This window comes from Phocoena sinus, chromosome 1, assembly GCF_008692025.1.
Source record: "Phocoena sinus isolate mPhoSin1 chromosome 1, mPhoSin1.pri, whole genome shotgun sequence".
Classification (NCBI taxonomy): Eukaryota; Metazoa; Chordata; class Mammalia; order Artiodactyla; family Phocoenidae; genus Phocoena; species Phocoena sinus.
Genome location: NC_045763.1, coordinates 14627169 through 14647318, shown reverse-complemented (window position 1 = coordinate 14647318; position 20150 = coordinate 14627169).

The following is a 20150-nucleotide window of genomic DNA, read 5'->3' as shown; positions in this document are numbered from 1 at the left end:
AGAGGCTCGTGGCTGTGAGTGACAGAGGTCCGATGCGAACCGGCCTGAGTGGTTAAGGGGACCTACCGTCTCACCCAACAGCAAATCCAGAGGGGGACCCAGGAGTAGCTGATCCGGGGTCTCCGAGCGAGCACATCTTGGGCCTTGTCTGTCGGCTCTGCTCCCAGGCGGCTACCCTCCAGGTCCCACAGGGCTACTGCCCCCAGGGGTCCCTGTATCGCTTCCCGCCTGGCCTGACCACACCAGAGAAAGATGGGGCCTGCCTATCCCTGCATCAGAGCCTCGGGAAACCTCTCCCGGAAGTCCCCAGGGGTTCCCCCTCACGTCTCATGGGCCGAAGATGGGTCCCTGACCCATCTCTGTGCCAGTCCCTGTCAGGAGACAAGACAGCCCAGCTTGGCTCAGACAAAAGTGTCCCTCCCTGGGGCTGGACAGGGCAGGGACATGAATGCTCCCGGGTTCCCCCGAGCCCGAGGCAGGGGTGGGAGTGCTGTGCAGTGGGCAGCGACAGTGTCCAGCACCCCTCCCTCACTTCATCTGGTCCACACAGTCCACCTTCCTCCAGACACCAGGCCTGCCTGTGCCCCACGGCCGCTCCCACCCCCGCCGGCCCCCAACAAGTTCTCACATTGATCCTGTTTCTTGATCCCTGGCTGTGGTTTCAAAGTCTGGGCAGGCTGCAGGGAGGCTGGGAAAGCAAGGGCTTGCACAGCCTTTGTGGGGATTGAGGCGGGGCGCCCACGACTTACAGGTGGGTTCAGATGAATCAGAGGCCAAAAACGAGGACAGCTGTTTTCCCCCAGGTCGTGGGCCTGGGAAAAGGGGGAGTTTGCGTTACAGGGAAGCTTTGGTGTCCGTTGACCTGGGGTCTTGTCCCAGCCCCGCCAGTCACCAACCCCCTTGGGCGGATTGCTTAATCGCTCGGAGCTACTCATCCCAAACAGCAGAGTTGAGCAAGATTACGACCACTAGGCCCCCGGCACAGTGCTTTCACGACCACACGGCGGTTATCAGGAGCCGCTGGGAGCCTGGCACAGGGCAGCGTTCGCAGACACATCCACGGAGCCCTCTCTGTGCCCAAGCTCAGGGCCGGGCCTCCAGGGGAGGCCAGAGGGACACCTCAGGGATGAAGGGAGAGGGTTGAGGCCCGGTGGGCTGAGGCACAGGACAGCCGGGACCCTCAGGGAGGGAGAAACCACCTCTGGATGGGGGTGGTGTGCTGGCGTTGGGGGAGGACTTCTTGGAGGAAGTGGCGTTTGAGACAGGGGTTCCTAAGTGGAGGGAGCAGAATCTCCAGAGGGGCCGGGACAGCTGTGGCGGAGGGTATGTGGAGGGAGGCCAGCCCCTGAGGGTCTGGGCTTGTCTCACAGCCAGTGTAGGTGCTGCCCTGGGAAAGGCCTGGTGCCGGGTGAGTGGGCGGTGGACCCGGGAGGGGCTGCAGGTGTAGGGCGCAGGCTGGGGTGCTGGGCGGCGGGGAAGGTGCAGGACTGGGAGGAAGGTGGCCTGGCCGCAGTGGACAGGACATGGGTCCGCGTGACCCAGGGCATGTCCCAGGCCCTGCTGGTCTGTCTCTAGCTTGAGGGGGTTGGACGAGACCAGGTCTTCTCCTAGTGCTCCTGGAAGCCCCCCAGAGGCTTAGCCTTCCATTTCTGCACCCACTCGGCTGCTCATTTCCCATTTCACAGATGGGAATACTGAGGCCCGGGTTGGGGGTGATAGAGGGACCTCGCAGGGCAGGACTCGGTGAGTGGTTTCCAGAGGCTGACGGATGCCTTTTTCTTTAGTTGTCTTTGTATTCCAGAAGATCTCCACCCCCACCTTTTCCCCACAACAGTGGCGTTTTGAAGAGCCCAGGTAGGTGGTCTTTTAGAATGTTCCACAGCAGGATTTGTCTGTTTCACTGAAATGTCATTTAACTGGTTCTTCTACCTGCTCCTGTCCCATAACCAGAAGTCAGGTCAAGGGCTTGATGAGGGTCTCATTACAACCTCCCATCAAGAGAAGCCTGGGCTGGGGACTTTGCCAACCCCTCCCTTCCGAGTGCCCGACTATAGGTGATGCCGTTTGACTGACTGCCGGCCACTCGAAGCCTCCGTTCCCTCCTTTGCCTGGTGCCCTCTGAGCACCTCCTCTGTGCCAGGCCTGGGGGACGGGGACAAGTACTGGTCACGTCCCTCTTCAGCCTGCCATGAAAGAAGGCTGTCAGTCCCGAGCCGAGGAGTGGACAGGAGGATGGAGGCCGTGACAGAGGGGACTTGAGCTGGTGGGCAGAGTGGCTGAAACATGGGGTGGGGGGCCGGGGTCAGGGAGGCTTCCTGGAGGGGCTGCCTGGGCTGAGTCCCAACAACCAGTAAAACGTAGACTGGGGGCGGGGGAGGCGGGGTGGGGCAGGGGAAGAAAGTTGCAGGCAGGACATCAGAAGGGAAGGTGTGAGGGCCAGAAAAAGCAAGCTTCTGGGGGATCACAGGTGTGAGAGGGACTCAGGCTCGACCCTCAGGAGGGCAGTGTGGCCCAAAGCCGGTGGCCAGGCGCCCTGTGACATGGGCGCCTCTGGACACGCCTGGCCACCCCTTCCCGAGGTGGGTGTGAGGCCACCGCCCAGGGTGGTAACAGCCTAGCTGGCTCCCTCCACCCTTCCATCCTGTCTCCACTGTGACATCTCTATCTAGAGTGCCTGCCAACCCTGCCTTCGTAAAACATGTCAAAGTGGCCCTCCTTCCCCTCCCCCAGCTCAGCCCCTGCTCTGGCTGGTCCTTAGGAAAGACTCGCTGGCAGAACCTGAGCGTTTCCAGGCTCCCGGTGTTTTGGCAAACGTAAACTTGGGCCTGGAAATGGCCCCTCGGGTTCACAGACAGGTCTCAGAAGGACGGGAGGGCTGGGAGCTGTGACAACGAGCATCGATACCTCCCACCCTGCCTTCCTTTGGAGTCAGGGGAGCCCTGCCCTCCCCGCCCCACCGCCAGGATGGCTGCCCCATTACTCTCTGTAGAGCCGGTCCCCTGGCCAGAAGGCGGTGATATCATCTCTTCTTGGGCAAGCTCCATCTGCCAGGGTGGGGCCCCCACCAGGTAGAGGCTGGTGCGTGTCTGGGCACCTGAGCCCAGGCAGGCCGGGGGGACAGGGAGGCAGCCACACAGCCAAGATCCTCAATTCTTGTCTCTTGGGATTTTCCCAGCCTGCCCTGGGGCAGGCTGTGGTCCTCTTCTGATGGCCTGGGGCCTGGTCTCCATGAGGCAGGAATTCTCCTCGTCTGTGACTCTGCATCCACCGATGGAGGAAGCAGAGAATTCTCTGTGTGCATGTTCCTACGTGCCAGGGTGGGACTGGGGGCTGGGGCAGGTGCCCCCAAAAGGCAATGGGGCTGTGTAGCCTGTGAGGAAACAGCTGCACCCACACTGGCCTCTGTCCCTCCAACAAGCCAAGCCCTTTCCAACCCTAGGGCCTTTGCTCATGAAGAACGCTCTTGCCTCAGATTCTCATAGACTCTTTCGGGGTACTTGAGTCACATGTCACCTCCTCGAAGGGGTCTTTCCCAGCATCTGTCCAATATTGTCCCTATCTCTCTCTATCCTGCTGCCCATTTTATTGTCTTTGTAGCACCTGCCACGCTCTGAAGTTGCTTTAGAGTATTTAGAGTTGAAGTATTTATCCGCCTGGTTGTGTGTTCACAGCTGGCCCCCTGACTGCTCATTTCTTGATCACAGCCCTCTCTGGCTTGGGTGGAATCATCTCTGTAAGCGTCAGCTCCCTGGCACCGCAAGATCCCCAGAGGCAGGAGTGCAATCCTGTCCTGCCTGTGCCCCTGGCACTGAACTGGGGAAACTGGAGGGCATTGCCACCAGCAGGCTTGCAGTTAGTTTGCCCTTTCAAGGATGAGCACCTTAGGGAAACTGAGGCGGCCCTCAACTCATTTCTGTCCCCAGCCCCACCTGCTGGACCTGGGCTTACTCCTACCTGTTCACAGGTCGCAGGGACCAGGTGTTCGTTGTGTCTCAGTACGCCCAGTGCCCTGAGCCCAGTGGGGCTACGCAGTCCGGGTACTGAATGAGCTTAAAGGAGAGGGAGGGAAGGAGGCCAGGGATGGCCGTGCCAGGGGCTCCTAGGCTCCCCTGGGTCCGTGGTTTTCACACCTTAGTATTTTCCAGCCAAACTCTAAATGGACCACGCCACCCTGCCCCCAACCATCCCCCACCCCCACCCCCGCCCCCGCCACAGGTGAAGAGAAGTCCAAGGTCCAGCTCTGGGGACATTGTCTCAGTGGGAGCTGGTGGCCCACCTGCTTGGTATGTCCACCCCTCCCCCAAGGGGGCTGCGGCTCCACGGAGAACGGAATAGAGACCACTGGTCAGAAACAACGGTCTCACTTTACAGACGGGGAAGCTGAGGCAAGGCCGGCCAACGTCACCCAATGACCTTTCCACTTCCGGTGGGCTCGCCGTGCCTTGGTAATGTGCGCCCCCCGACCAGCACTAGAAGGCATCTGTGCCTGGCCCATCCTTCACCAGGGCCACCGAGGGCTCACAGGGCCAAGGTCCTGTCTCCGATGGCCCCTTTTCTGGCTGCGACCTTCTCCACCCCCTGGGGGGAGAGGGGTGGCCCCCCAGTATGCATCGGGAAGGTAAGGGGGTTCCTTCAGTTTGCTGGGGTGCATGGAGGCCCCACCTGGCGGGCACTCATCTCCTCGCCTTACCAGGTGTCACGTAGCCCTGGCCGTGGCCATGTGGAGACTCAGGTCCCCTGCTGTGGAATTTGGGGCACAAAGGCTGTTCCCACCATGGGAAGTGGCATCCTTGGCTGACCAGGGAAGAAGTTCTGTGCTGAGCTCAGCTTGGGGTTGACTCACGCAGGAACCTCTCCCAGGGACCCGGAGGAGTCGCCTGGCCTGCCTGGGGCTCCCGCGAGGCTGCCCGGTGGCTCAGGGCCCTGGACATGTGCCGGCTAATGAGTGTGCCTCCCGCCTGCCTGGCCAGCCCGTCTGCGACAAGGCTGAGCAGAGCCACAAGTGCCCGGCGGGGAGCCGCCCTCACTCGCGGCGGGTGGGTCTTGGCCCTGGGCCTGCTGACACCAGGGTTTTGTCCTGTGCCAGTGCTGGGCCGGCCCGTTGAGGGGACCATCCATCCTGGGCGCCCATAGGAGTCACTGGGGACAAGGCAAACGAGGGCTAACCCCGAACAACACAGATCACCCCTTAGTTTGTTGGTCCCAACAAAGGGAGTGGGTGGCTGGGCTCCTAGGAAGAGAGGGTGTGGATACAACCTGCACTGTGGTTGGTGCTGCAGCCGCCCATGATGTCTGCCCCAGATTATAGCTCCGAGAGGCAGGGACAGGACTGCCCAGCCCTGTCGCATGCAACTGTAGCTACGTACCTGGGGTTCTCAGGAGAGGCCCGCGGGGGAGATGGGGGCCATTCTGAGCCAAGCCATCGCTCGAAGAGGAGAGTGGAGAGGTGGGGAGTGCCAGAGGGTGAGGAGCAAAGGATCAGGCCTGGGTCAGCCTGGCCTGAGTGCAGTTCTGGCTCTGACACTCACTGGTTGTCTGATGTGGACTTCGTTCACACCCCTTCCCCAGTCTGAGCCTCAGTTCACGGACTGTAAAATGGGTTTACTGATCTTTATCTCGTAGGGCTCTGATGAGGACTCAGCAGATTTGCTAAGGGCTTTGTAAACTGTAAAGTGCTGAAAAAATGGTGAGCTGTTTTTATTATCTGCCATAGGCAGCCGGATCACTCCCAGTTCCTGAATTCACCCCTGGGGAGACCCAAGGTCCCTTCTGAAGCCATGAGCTGGCAGGAGCAGAGGGGCTGGCGTACAGCCCAGCAGAAGGGCTACGAGTGGGGTCCCTGTCTTCTCTCCCCCAGGAGAAGAAGCCCTGGCTGAGGCTAAGAACCTCCTCAATTCCCTTGAGTTGGGAAAATTCACTTGGGAGATAAAGCGGGCTCCTTCTCGGGACTGTTTGGAGAACGCAGTGATCTTAGGGTCTGCATCAGACAGACTTGGGTTTGAATCTGGGCTTTGCAACTTACTAGCTCTGGGAAGGAGGGTGTTCACAGGGGTAACAGTGGCCCAGAGGACAATCAGAGCCTGAGCAAGGGGACGAGGATATCCCATGGGAGGGTGATCTGGTATGGGTAGCAGAACCCAAAGGGGTGAGAAGGTCATCCACGAGGGGGGGAGCCGGCCACAGCGGGTGTCAGAGCCCCAGCAGGGTATGGAGGGTGGCCAGAGCCCAAGAGGGGTGAGGAGGGCATCCCTGTGTGGGGGGATGGCAGTGGTGGGAGACTGTTAACCTGTGCGGGGATTCATCAACTTGGTAAATATAGTAAGGACCAAGGAAACACAGATTTTCACATCCAAGAAGGGAGTTACAGATATGGAAAGGGAGAGACCGGAAATGAATCCTGCGGCATTGGATTGGAAATTGAGGTATCAGTGTGTACTCGTGGTTTTCAATGTGAGAGAGATACAGAAATACGGATGTAAATGTGTAAATACCATATAGTGTATGTGTGTGTGTAAATAAATGTGCTTCCTGTCTCTGCCCCCAGCTCTGTCTACAGAGAGGGCCAGGGAGTAGCAGCTCTCCCCAGTAAGAACGAGCCCATTTAGCACCCAGATGTTGGCTTCTATATACCACTCTCCACTAAAGGAACTGGGGTTCCTTAGAGACATGGCTGATTCTAGGGCTGAGGCAGGGAAAGTACAAGATGAAGCTGGAATGGCTTGTTGTGCCAGAAATTAAGGAAATACTCAAAGAACGGTGGACACGTGCCAAAATGCCCCAGGAACCACTTGAAGGGGCAACCACTGGCCAACTCTGGGGCAATTTGAGAATTAATGGTAAACAATGATAGTCATGGATTATAAACTGCTGAATACAATAGGAAACCACGAGTCCCTCCTGCTGTAAATAAATAAGTGAATAAATGGACAGTTTGGAGAGGAATGGGATAGTTACCTAGTCTCAGAGTATCTCCTTCTTAATTACAAAGGGAGAAAGAGTCACTTGACAGTGGAGAAACCTGGCAGACACCACCTTAATCAAGTGACCCCAGTTGACATGATGGAACAAATTCAAAGCTAAGTAGGTGCCACCTGGGAGAGTCCTGCCACAAACGAACCCAGCCATGAGGAAACAGTAGCCAAACCCAAATGCTACAGAATAACTGACCCGACATCTTGAAAGGTGTCAAGGCTGTGAAAGGAAGGGCGGGTAACGCTGGTCCAGAATGAGACCTGACAACTTAGGTCGGTGAACTGGGTGCTTTGGCTATAAAAGGCATTGCCGGGACAGTTGGGCAACCAGCACGGGGCCTGGGGAGCAGAAGGTAGCAGTGTTTCGATGCTAACTTCCTGACTGGACGGTTTTGCTGCGGTTGTGTAGGGAAGTGTCCTTGTAGAAGGTAAACACCAAAGAACCTGGGGTAATGGGGCATCAGGTCAGCAGCTTACTTTCCAAAGGAGCCAGAAAAAAAGTTCTTACTATTACATGTGCACATTTTCTACCGGTTTGAAATTGTTTCAGAGCTTAAAAACTATTAGTATAAAAGCAGATGAGCAAAATAAACAGAAACAAGAAAAGAATTCCTAACATGAGACCATCTGAATGCAGCACATAGGCAAATCCTGACATAATATGTGCTCATCCAATGTCCGTAATTCTGCTGATGACTGTTGAGTGTCCTGCATCTCCTGGCCTTGTCTTTTCTTTCTGCCCATTTCTGTCATTTCCCTCCCTGCTCAAACGCTGCTTCCTCCAGGAAGTCCTCCATGAAAATGTCATTCACAATTGCTGGTAGCATAGGGAGTACGGGAGGGGGTTGCACTGGGTGAAACCCCATCCTCAAGCTCTCCTCCTGCCCTAACCTTCCAGCATCCTCTGATCTGGGTGTCTGTTCCTCTCCTCAGAGCAGGTGTCTTCCCAGAAACCACTGGACCAAGGTCAAAGCCATTCTGTCACTCCGGTCCCAGAATTACAGCGAATCTGGTTCACTGAGTCCATTCGCCTGCCTCTTGGCAGGGCCGTTCTTAAACTGGCTTGGCGAAAGCAGGCCTTATCTTCTTTCTATGTTTCCAAGGAACACGATTTCAAAAGCACACACATCACGCAACCCTCTCAGGCTGGGCTGCCTTGCTCGCTCGGTCGCACGGTTGTTCATCAGCTGTGCATCTCTGGCCAGACTTGCGGAGCGCTTGCTCTGCAGCAGGCGCTGAGCTGGATGGATGCTTTATCCACATTCGCTGGTCAAATGCTCGCACAGCGCGATGTGCACAACAGCTGCGGTCACACGTCCCTCTCACAGACGAGGACACGGAGGCGCGGAGAGGCTGAGCCCCTCGCTGGCGGTGCTTTCTCCCTGGACAGTTGGTTGTCCGGCTCTGGGCTGGCAGCTCTACCTATGTCTGCTCGTTTCATCCCCACAGCTCCCTGTGACATCCAAACGACTCTCTTTGTTTCTTAGGGAGCCCGAAGCTCATACAGTTTGGGGGGCAGGAACTCTGAGAAAAAGAAGACAAAAATATCTTACTTTTGCAAATTGCTGAACACACACGAGCAAGTGAACCCGTTGCTGAGGCCCCTCCTGGAGCCTTGGGGGCATCTTGGAAGCTTAAGCCCCCTTGGCTTCCGGGTGAATCAGCCTGTGCTCAGAGAGGTGGGGTGACTTGTCCTGGGTCCCTCAGCTCACGAGGAAGATTTGACCTGAGTTCCTGGGGAAACTGCCCTCTTCTTGTCCTCACTTTCTCAATCTTGCCACATCCTCAAGGTGAGCTGGGCCGGGTGGTGTGGTGGTCTGTCTGGATTTGGGGTGGGGCAGTTAGAAATCCCACGCTTGGACCTTCAGAATCACCTTGGGAGCTTGTCAAGAATACATGTTCCTAGGCCCGCAGGCCCCCCAGATACAGCTTTAGTGGGTCTGAGGCAGGGCCTTGGAATCTGTATTTTAATAGGTCCCCCGATGAGGCTGATGCAGTCACCCCCTTTGAGGACACACTGCCCCGGGACAACTCTTCTGCCCCTGTCACCTCTGTGTCTGGTTCTCTGCCAGTCTAGGCCTGGCACTGTGGCTGAGGTCTGTGTTAATACGCCATGGGCTGAGCAGGCCTCATTTCTCAGGTATGCAATTAGCAGCCCCAAGAACGATACCCTGTTTTAATCATTACAGCTCCAAGCCCGTGTGGCAATTTGCTGCTTCTTTTATTGCAATAGCAAGCTCTGGCTTGGGAACAGGGGGCAGAGCTCTGTGCTTTCATCCCAGCCTTTCCAAACACCTGCACGGGGGGACTGTGGGAGAGCAGGAGAGACACCTAACACCTGGACAATCCAGGAAGGCTTCCTGGAGGGAGTGGCTGCGGGCTGTCCACCAGCAGGACCCAGAAAGGGGCTGGAATTCGGCCCAAGGCTGGAGATATAATGATAGACACATGTGGTGGACACTATCCATGCCCTCGTGGTCTCACAGTCTGTTAGAGACGAAAAAGTAGAGAAACCGCTGCACCCAGAGGGGCAAATTGTTGTGGTCCAAAGGTGCCCCAGCTCAGCTGCGGTGGGGGCAGGGGTCAGAGCAGGCTTCCTGGGAGGAGATGACGTCTCCGCTGAGCCGTGAGGGTGAGTAGAGGTGGGCCAGGTGAAGGGGCTGGGGGTGGGATGTGCAGATGAGTTTTCTGGCCAGAAGGAAGAGCACGTGCGAAGACCAGTGAGGCTGGAGGCGTAAACGGGGCCTCGTCAGCCAGGCTGAGGGGTCGGACCCCCGTCTGAAGTCACGTGTTGCAGATGATTATTTTTTCCAAAGGCGGCCGTAACACTCTCTCCCATCTCGCTTGCTCTTCTTTCAACATGACCTTGACATTCCTCCCATCAGGTGCTGGGGTCTATGTCCCCTTCCTTTGACCCTGGGTGGAACTTTCTGGGTATATGGTGGAGCTTTGTGTATGACACTCTGTGACGTCCAAAGTTAGGTCACAAAAATGCTTTTCCATCGTGCTCTCTCGGGATATTTACTCTTTGAACCTGGCCGCCATGCTCTGAGAAAGCCCTCTCTTGGAGAGATCACGTGTAAGTGGTCCAGGCAACAGCCCTGCTGAGGTCCCGCTGACAGCCAGCATCAGCCGCCAGGCATGTGAGCAAAGACTTCTCCAGATGACTCCAGCCCCAGCCAGCCTTCGAGTTTTCCCAGCTGAGGCCCCAAACATCATGGACTCAAGGCATCCCCGAGAGGCCCTGTCTGTTCTTGACCTACAGACTCTGAGTATAATAAAGGGTGGTTTTATGCCACTAAGTTTTGGGTAGTTTGGCGAAGATGGTGAACTGCCAATGGAGGCAACTTGGTGGAGGGATGCTCTGGAAAGTTCACTGGGTCTGCAGCGTGGAGAGTGGGTGGGGAGGGCTGAGGCTGGAGACAGGGGGGCCTGTTAGTGAAATAAACAAGATTTGAAACTCCAACACCAAGACCATGTTTGCCCAGCCCACATCAGTGTGGGAACTCCGGCCACACCGTGCTAAATGGCTGTTCAGCCTCCGCCCGCACACTCAGGCCTCACCAGGCTGCCCTGTCTTTTGTCCCTCAGCTCCGAGTGTCACAGTGTTCTTTCTCGGGTCAAATCGACATCTGAGCCCCTGAAGCATCCCTGTGTTGACATTGTTCTGTCCTCAGAATTCCCAAGCAATCCTTCTCTCCCATTTTCTCCTTCAAGGATTTGGTGATGGTGACCATCTATTCTTCTGTAGAATTAGCAGCTGTAGTTGTGTCAACTGCTCCTCTCATGGTTTGAGTTGCAGACCTGGGTTTAAGTGGAGGCTCCATCACATCCAGCTGAGTGGCGAGGGCTCACTTCCCCAAGTCTCAAGGTTCTCTTCAAGGGTATGGCTAACAATAGTGTCTGCCTCCCATCGCTGTACAGAGGGTGACGTGAGTTAATAAGGCATTTAGGGCAGGGCAGGGGCTCAGTCAATGTCAGCTCATACAGTGGGACCTAACCCTTACTGCCTCTTGTGGCTGCTGTCAAAAGCAATTGAGCCAAAGGGAAGGAAAAAGCTTTACACCCTGTGAATTGCCAGGGAGGGAGGGGGGCATGGCTGTCACTCTTTTATTATTATTTTGAAACAACTCAGCATTGACCTAACCTGCTCCTGGGGACCAGGCAGACGTAAGGGGGTGAGGGCCATCCTTTAGAGAACATGGGGTGGGCACTGTCCTCTGTAGTCAAAGGCGGTTCTGTTCATGGCTATCAACCTCTCTCCCCCAGCCTGGCTCCTGGCCGAGTCGCCCATGGTGGGTGAAGGCTCTGACTGTGCCATCCCCATGCCTACCATTTCCTCGTGAGGGTGAGGTCATGGTCAGCAGCAGGTGCTTTCTGAAAGGGCTGAGGGTGCTGAGGGGCTGGGGCTATCGTGGGAATGGGGTTCACAAATCCCTAGTCTCACCTTTGTATACCAGGACCCTGGGGTTGCCACCTCACCATGTCCAGGGTTCCCTGGACGTTACCCAGACACTTCAACCAACCTGGATCATGTGCTGGGAGTGGTGCTGGGCTCATGTTGACTCAGGTGGCTTGGGCTGCCAGGGATGGAGGGGACAATGGGGCTCCTGGAGCCCCCATGGGGAAAGGTTGGGACTGGAGGCTGAGGGTCCTGGCCCCTCCTCCACTTCAACCACAGCATGTCCAGCTGGATCTGGTTCATATATTGGAGTTCCACATAAGACTTTGAAAAAAACGTTTAAAAAAACAAAACAAGACTAAGTCAAGATTTTAAAACTTTTACTCTAGTCCGCTGAGCCTAGAGAGGGGAATGGATTGCCCAGGTCACATGACCAGGCAGTAGCAGAAACGGAACCAGAACCTGATGGAGTAGAGATTTGCTCTCTGCCTCCCCAGGCAACCATCTCCCCTTTACCATTTCCCATTCTCGGCAGGGGATGCAAGACTAGAGCATGTGATTCACACTAAGCCAATCAGTGCGTTCCATTTCTCTGGCCACAGGGATTGGCTCAGGAGTGAACAAGTGACCAAAGCAGGACCAATCAGAGTGAATCTCAGGACTTGGGGCTGGGAATGCTGGGATTGAGATGCTTTCTCCTTCCTACTCAGGGTGATGAGGGGGAGTCCCCTTCTGCCAGGACTGAGCCAGTCACGAGAGGAGCCAGCTCTGCCGCAGGAAGGGGGAAGATGCACAAAAAGTGGGCCCTTGGTGATTTTTAGACCAGTTGTATCCAGCGTCACCTACTGCCAGACTCTTGGGCCTCTTCATTGTTCGGGCCAGTTTGAATCAGATCTTCAAGTTCAGCTACACAACACTGCAACCGAAAGCATCTTCCCGCACAGGAGTCTGTTCCCAGGCCTGGGATATTGCCATGACCACCTGGTGCGCGCAAGGTCATGGCCCTTTGACCTCTGAGCCCCTCCTCCAGGTTGCTGTCATACCCCACTCTCTGAAGATGCTGGTAGTGGAACCCAGACAGGCATCCACGAGCTCCTGGCTCGGCCCTTGGAACCGGTGGGGGTGCCTTTCTCACCGAGGGCCCCCCTCCCCCCCATCCACAAGCCCCAGGCACTTCAGACCCTGAATCATCCACCTTCAGAGGCCTCTGCACCAGAGCTATGAGGAAGACGCCTTCTCAGCCGAATTCCCCTCTCAGCCTCTGACTGGGAGCGGCACAAGAAAAGCTCAGAAGGGGCTGCCTCCTAGCTGGTCATGACCCAGCTGTGCCCCAGGTGTTTGGATGTGACCCAGGGGCTCTTCCCCACTTGAGGGCAACAGCAACAATCTATTACATGCCTACTGTGTTCCAGGGGCTCTGCCAGGAGCTTTCAGGGCAGTCCTTTGCTAAATCCTCACCACCTCCTGAGGAGGGCAGCAGTGTGGATCTGGGGTTCAGCATAGGGACTCTGGAGCCAGGTGGCCCGGGTTTGAATCCTAGCAATACTACATACTAGCTGTGTGACCTTGGGCAAGTTACTTAACCTCTCTGTGCCTCAGCTCTCCTATAAAATTGGGATGCTGCATGTTAGACTCTTGAATGAGAAGTCAATACACATAAAGGGCTTAGAACAAAAATGCCTGGCCCATGGTATGTGCTATATAATGTTAGCTATTATTGTTATTATTCCCATTTTACAGATGGCAAAACTGAGGCTCAGAGAGGAAGAATAACTTGCCCGGAGCACACAGCTGAGTAAGCCAGGTCTGTGTCATTCCAGAATCAATGATCTATTTTATTGCCACTTGAAGTAACTCCCTAAATGTGTTACTTGAATGGTTTTCTGCAACTGGGACCAGCCAGGGCCTTGTGCTTCAACAGGGGGCAAATGTATAAAGAATGTATACGGAGTCTAGCCTGGCCTTTACTCCAGTCACATAATTTTAGAGGAAACCCTAGCGATTATCTATATCTGAGCTTCCAATATGGTAGCCACTAACCATGGGGCCGTTGAGCCCTGGGTATGTAGTTGGTCTAAATGCTCTGAGTGTAAGATACACCCTGGATTTTGAAGGCTTAGCACAAAGAATGTAAAATCTCCTTAATTTTTTTCTTTTTCACCGTGCCTTGCAGCATGTGGGATCTTAGTTCCCTAACCAGATATCAAACCCGTGCCTCCTGCAGTGGAAGTGTGGAGTCTTAACCACTGGGTAACCAGGGAAGTCCCTCCTAATACTTTTTTTTTTTTCCTCCTAATACTTTTTATATTGACTACATGTTGAAGATATTTTGGCTATATTAGGGTAAATAACATATTATTGAAACTAATTTCACCTGTTCATTTTTACTTTTTTATGTGGCTGCTAGAACATTTATGACTCACATTATATTTCTATTGGACCGTGCTGATCTAGGCTATTATTCCATTTTACAGATGAGGAAAATGAGGCCCAGAGGTGTGATTTGCTTTAGGGTTTTTGTTGGCAGAGCTAAGCCTCCAAAGCTCCACTCCAGGGCTCATCCTAGGAATGCCAGTTGCTTCAGGAGGTGAGAGGTGAGCTGGGCTGCACAAGGAGACTTTGGTCACAAAGATCTTTTCTCCTTGCCACCGTGGCTCTGTTCTTTCCCCCACCAATTGTGCCCTTTCCCACCTGCACCCCCTCCACACTCACAACCTGCCACAGCCCTCTGCCCAGACCACAATGTTGAAGAGTTGCCCAATCCAGGGATTTCTGAGAGCCCCGTGATCCAGCCTGTCTGCCTGCGGGAAACATTGGCTGAAATATTCTAGACAGAAAACCCACCTCTGCTTTCAAAGACCTCCTGGCATGGAGGCTCTATCATCATACTTCTCGCTTTACTCACTGTGGACTCCAGCATTCTCTCATTGAAGTCTTCCTGGTGTCTAAACCACATCCCTCATGCTGCCTCCTTCCCCCTGGGCTGTCTCCTGGGGGTTTTCTCAAGGACTGGCTGGGGGTGAAGGTTATGGAAGACCAGGCTGGAACATCTGGATGGGATGAGCTCTTGGCAGAGGGAGCCACTGCTCGTCTCAGTGATGGTGGCTGCTCTCTCTCTCTCTCTCTCTCTCTCTCTCTAAGCGTCCTAGAGATAAAATAGCGGTGAGCTCACCCCGTGGTCTCCAGAGCCCTCATATTCGGGAGCCCAAAGCACACTGTCACCTCATCCCTTCCCAGGAAGAAAAAAGCCACTTTCTAGTAGCATGACGGAGACAACTGTGTGGGGCGCTGGCTTTCGAACATTTTGATCGCAACTCACCGTGAGGAATATATTTTTCATCACCACTTTGCATACAACACACACACACACCTGAAACAAAAGTTTTATGAAACGAGCCTTCCCTTACTATATGCAGTATTTTTAAAAAACTCTTTTCCACCTTATTCTATTTAAAAATGCTGCTCAGGAACCACTAAATCGATTTCACACTCCACAAGTGGGTAACAACCTGCAGATTGAAAAATGCTGACTGACGTGAACAAGAACCCAGGCTCTGGAGATGGTTGTGTCTGTGCCTTGTTTCTATTTGTGAAGGGAACGCGATGACCCTGAGTTTGCAGGGCTGCTGTGAGGGCTGAGAATAAAGGAGGGAAGGCAGCTGGCAGAGAGTAGGGGCACGAGAAACAGGGTTCTGTCGTTATTGCTGCGCTGATGTACTCATTCGGGAGGCTAGGGAAGGTGGGGCCATCGGCTCTGGGCTATGGTTTGGGAATGCGAAGGATGGGTGTGTTTCTCCACCGACAGAATCTCACCTATCTCATCACTAGATAAGCATTCCTTCAGAGTGACTTCAGGTAGGACTAAATCGCCCTGCCCAACTTGGTTCCTTTTCTGTGTAAGTGCACCCTGCTACAGGTGTGACTCGGGTCCCCAGTACTTTAGAAAAATGAGTTTGTCAGACTCTCCCAGCCCTAAGGGACAAGAGGGAAGGAAAACTGGGTCAAGGAATGTGTCTGGAATGTGTGCATTTAGAAGTTGGTGGGACACCTGGAGGGTCTTTCTGGACACCTGGACATAATCCCTGGCCTGTGCCTCACCCCCACCCCACCCTGCCCCGCCAGCCCCAGTCTCCCAATGAGAAGAGACACTCTGGGGTGTGGGTCTGGCTTCACCACCCACAAGCTGAGTGGTCTCGGATAAGTCTCCTCGCTTCTCTGAGCCCCAGTTTCCTCATCTGCAATACTGTGGTTGTACTCCCGACCTCACTGGTAAGATTTCCATGAAATAGTGCCTATAAAAGAAGTCACACCATTGCTGGCACACAGTAGGACCCAATGCATCTCAGTTTCCTCTTTCCAACCCATCTTCCCTCCCTACAAACTACCTAAAAGCCAACTCCTGGGAAAAGATCTGCCTCATTAGGCAGTGAGCTCCCCGTCACTGGAAGTATTCCCCCCCCCCCAAAAAAGGCTGGAGAACTGAGAGAGTCATTGTAGAAAAGATTGGGACAATCCTGGTTTGGGGCACTGAGTAGGTGCTTTATACGTGTCTGTTGAATAAATAATTGTGATTCCTGTATTGGGAAAGAGGTTGTTCTAGAACACTGCTGAAACTTGGCTACATATCAGAATCCCTAGGGAATTTAAAACACATGAATCCCTGGATTTTACCCCCATGGGTTCTGAAGTGCAGTTTGGGCGTTAATATTTTTAAAAGATCATCATTTTCCAGGTGATCCCATGTGTAGCTACGTTTGAGAACTGGGACACCAAGTTTCCTTCTAAGTCCAAGATGGTAAGTATGTGTTATAAGGTCATTTACACTTTAGTATAATAAATTTAGTATAATAATAAATAGTAATTTTAGTGTAATATGTTGTTCCCACAGGGTACAAGTTATCTTGTACACTATGTGATACATATATAGTAAACGGTTTAAAAAATGTGGTATCAGAGTTCAGCTGGATTTTCTTTATAAGAAGCAGAAAGTATTCAGATGCGCCAGCTAAGTCTTAATGCTGAGGGCTAATGGTCCATTGGCATCCATGTTAAGTGGGCAAGTGGGTTCGCTGAGCACACCCTGGATGCAGAAACTTCTGGGACTACAGAATTAAAACAGGAACCTCCAGTTTGATGGGAGAGGCCTAGCCCCTGACTCAGGGAGTTCCAGTCTGATGGGGGAGGCACAGCCCTTGCCGCCAGGAGGCTGTTAGAGATAGCCTTCTTTGCTCTCAACTTCATCCAGTGTTTTCCAGTTTATAAAGTATTCTTCTAACTAGCGTCCTCAGTAAGTGATTGGTCTAATGAGGGGACAATCCTTCCACCCTTGGGGAACTTTCTGTAGAATTCCTCTCTCCAGTATTCCCAGGCTGATGGAAGACACGACTACTGAGTGTCCTTAGGGGGTCCTTGTTCTGATGCCTCCGAGAGTCCCCACCCTCTGGTGTCTGGGCAGGGGACAAGGATGCCTAGTCGCTGTGCCCTGGGAACCCACTGGAGCTACTGTGAGAGTCGGCAGCTCCGCGGTGCCTTTAGCATGCCCAGTTGTAATTATCTCCTTCCCTAAAATAAGAGCTCCTAATGGGCAGGGACTCTGCATTAGTTTCTCTGGATCCCCAGAAGGTTTGCTGACTGATGGATGGACCAACTCAATGAATGAATGAATGAATGAATGAATGAATGAATTAGGGCAGCCGAGGGGTTGCATTCGGACCCTCATCATGGTAGTGACCCCGCTCCTTTGCCTGGGCAGCCTAGAAGCCCTCCTGCCCCCTCCTTAGTCCCTGAGTTTCCAAAGAGGATTGCACACACCTGTGCAGGGTGGATTGCTCCATCAGCTTTGCAAAAATATGCCAGAGACCTGGTGGAGTCCTGAGGCCCCTAGGAAAGGGTCCCACCTCTGCCAACAGGGATGCCATGCACTTCTCAGTGGGCATCGCGTGGAACCCAAGAATGGGAGGGGTGATGGGGTGGCTTCTTCCTTCATGGGGGCCCCACGCCTCTCCTCTCCTCTCCTCCGTAGAGAAAACTGCACCTAGAAAGAGATAAAAGGGAAATGCATCCAAATAAAATAGCAATTGTCTTGGGAAGGGCTGGGGGTGGAGGTAACATGATCACTTCTCTGTAGTTTCCAAAATTCCGAGGCACGACCTTGGCAATGAAGCAAACCTGCATAATTCCATAGTCCTGTGCAAAATCTCCCCTGGTTGTCCCCACTTGGCCCTGCCCATCCCCTTGGGCTTAGTTTAATTTCTTGAGATTCACTGGAATTTGCTCCAGGCACTGCCAGTGAACTGCCCATGGCTGCCCTATTCCCTGGTTGGTCTGAACTCTTCCGGGGGTGGGGGTAGGGGGTCCATTCCTTTCCCTGGTTGCTGGCACAGGATCTATGCCAGGAATCAACTCAAAAGAGGCACAGGGGTTACCTAATAAATGTTACTATCTGACTGCTACGCCCAAGGAGGGTTTCAACGATTCCAGTTTGTTCAGATCCTGGTGAAAGGAAAAGAGGGCAAAAGTTTCCCGCCCACTCTCATCTTGCAAATTCTCTCACCACCAAAATGGCTTTGGGCTTTTGTCTCCACTTGGGCCCCGAGATCTTCCTCTACTTCATTAATCCATTCGTTCTTTCATTCACCCATATATTCAACATCAGACCATGCTCATCAGATCTACGGTGGATGGTCTAACGTCACCGTGACCGTCTCTTGTCTGGCCTTGTTCACTGGTTTTCCTTTCTTGCCTCCTTAGACTGTTCTCTCCCAGAAAGATTCAGGGCACACCTCCTCCTCTGTGCCAGGTCCCATTCAAGGCCCAGAGGCCAAATATTAAATCAAGAAGGCTCTGGCTTGCATCATCTGGTCAGGAAGAGAGATGGGCAAATGGATAATCCGGGTAAAATGTGTTAAGGAAAAGAATGAGCAGGGAGGAATGGCCCGCCAGGGTCTTCCAGGGTGCCCAGGAGGATCGGCCGGGGAAGGGAGAGAGGAACGCCAGTGTGGGCCAGGGGACATCAGGGCTGGTGGACTGGTTCTCAGGCTACCACCACCACCGCGGTCGTTCTTCCCTCTTCCCCTCACCTCCTCCCGGAAGTACTGTACCATGTCAGCAGGTGGGGGCAAAGCGAGAAGGGGAATTCTCAGCAGCCCACATGGGTGAAAGTTTGCTGTGTCCTAAAACTTGGCGCTAAAGTCAGATGTGCGGGATTATCTGCTTATTGTAATCTCTCTTGTCCCGGCTTTGTCGGCGGGGCGGGGGGGGGGGGGGGGGGGGGGGGGGGGGGGAGTTGATGTGATTATCCATGGTGTTGCTTTGGGCAGGACTTCAGCATTGCAGAGAAACAGACCCCTTTGCCCTTCTCCATCCCCCTCTCCTCCTGCCCCTAGGTTAAGGGAGCTGGTCCAGTGGGACAAAACACGTTAGCTGTCTGCAGAAGCTGCTGATGGAAATCCTCCACCGTCAGGTGACCTGCTTCCCAGAAGGATTGGTTTGTCTTTCAAAGAAGAAATAAACAGAAACGGATTCTTACACCCTATGGCGAGCTCCCGTTCCCAGAAGGCACTGGCCGGGTGTTCTGTGCTTAATCCTGACGTTGAGCTCCGGGGAGGGGTCTGGAAACCCTAGCTGATGTGACCTGGGTTAGGACAAAGTAGAGAGAAGTCGCAGTGCGGTAGGGAGGGGGCTGGGATTATGGCTAAGCCTCTTGGCCCCTGGTGACTACCTGTTGGCAAAATCTAATGTTTAGCCTGGTTTGGGCTCACAGTTGGAAGGACTTGGGGTTGGCCAGAGACCCCAGGAGTCCTGATCCGGGCTATAATGAGGATACCCCATCTTGAGCAGGTCTTTGGGGAAACGAGGTGGCAGGATGCCCAGTAGGCCCCTACCCTGGGATGCCCCTCATGCCAGGCCTGGGGCCCCAAAAGTTCTTGGCCTAGGACTGAGCCACCCTGGAGATATCTGGGCTTGTGGCGGGGTTTTGCCAGAGAGGTCTGAAAACACGATCGCCTATGTGATTTTCGGGGCCCAGGGCAAAGTGAAAACGTGGGCCCCTATCCCAAGGTAATTAAGAACTTCAGGAGGACTAACACAGGACATGATACCAAGCATGGGCCCTTCTGAGCACATGGCCCTGTGCACAGTTCCCACGCCCCCAAAACACACTGTATTCTTTTCTTAGGGCTGCTGGAACAAAGTCCCACAAACCAGGTGGCTTTCAATACGACACGTGTTGTCTCCCAGGTCTGGAGGCTAGAAGTGTTGGCAGGGTTGTTTCCTTCCAGGGATTTCGGGGAGAATCTGTCCCAGGCCTCGTCCCCAGCTTCTGGGGTCTCGCCGGCAGTCTGTGGCTTCCCTTGGCTGTAGCAGTCTCACCCGGATCCCCGTCTTCACGTGTTGTCCTCTCCTGTGTGCCTCCGTATGTCTTTCGTCTGAGTGGGCCAGTTTCTGGCTCCAAATTTCCTCTTTTTAGAAGGCCACCAGGGACTTCCCTAGTGGCGCAGGGGTTGGGACCTGTCTGACAATGCAGGGGACACGGGTTCAAGCCCTGGTCCAGGAAGATCCCACATGCCGCGTAGCAACTAAGCCCGTGCACCAAAATTACTGAGCCTGCGCTGTAGAGCCTGTGCGCCACAACTACTGAGTCCACGTGCTGCAACTACTGAAGCCCATGCGCCTAGAACCTGTGCTCCGCAACAAGGGAAGCCACTGCAGTGAGAAGCCCGCGCACTGCAACAAAGGGCAGCCCCCGCTCACCGCCTGCGCGGTGAGAGAGCCTGCAC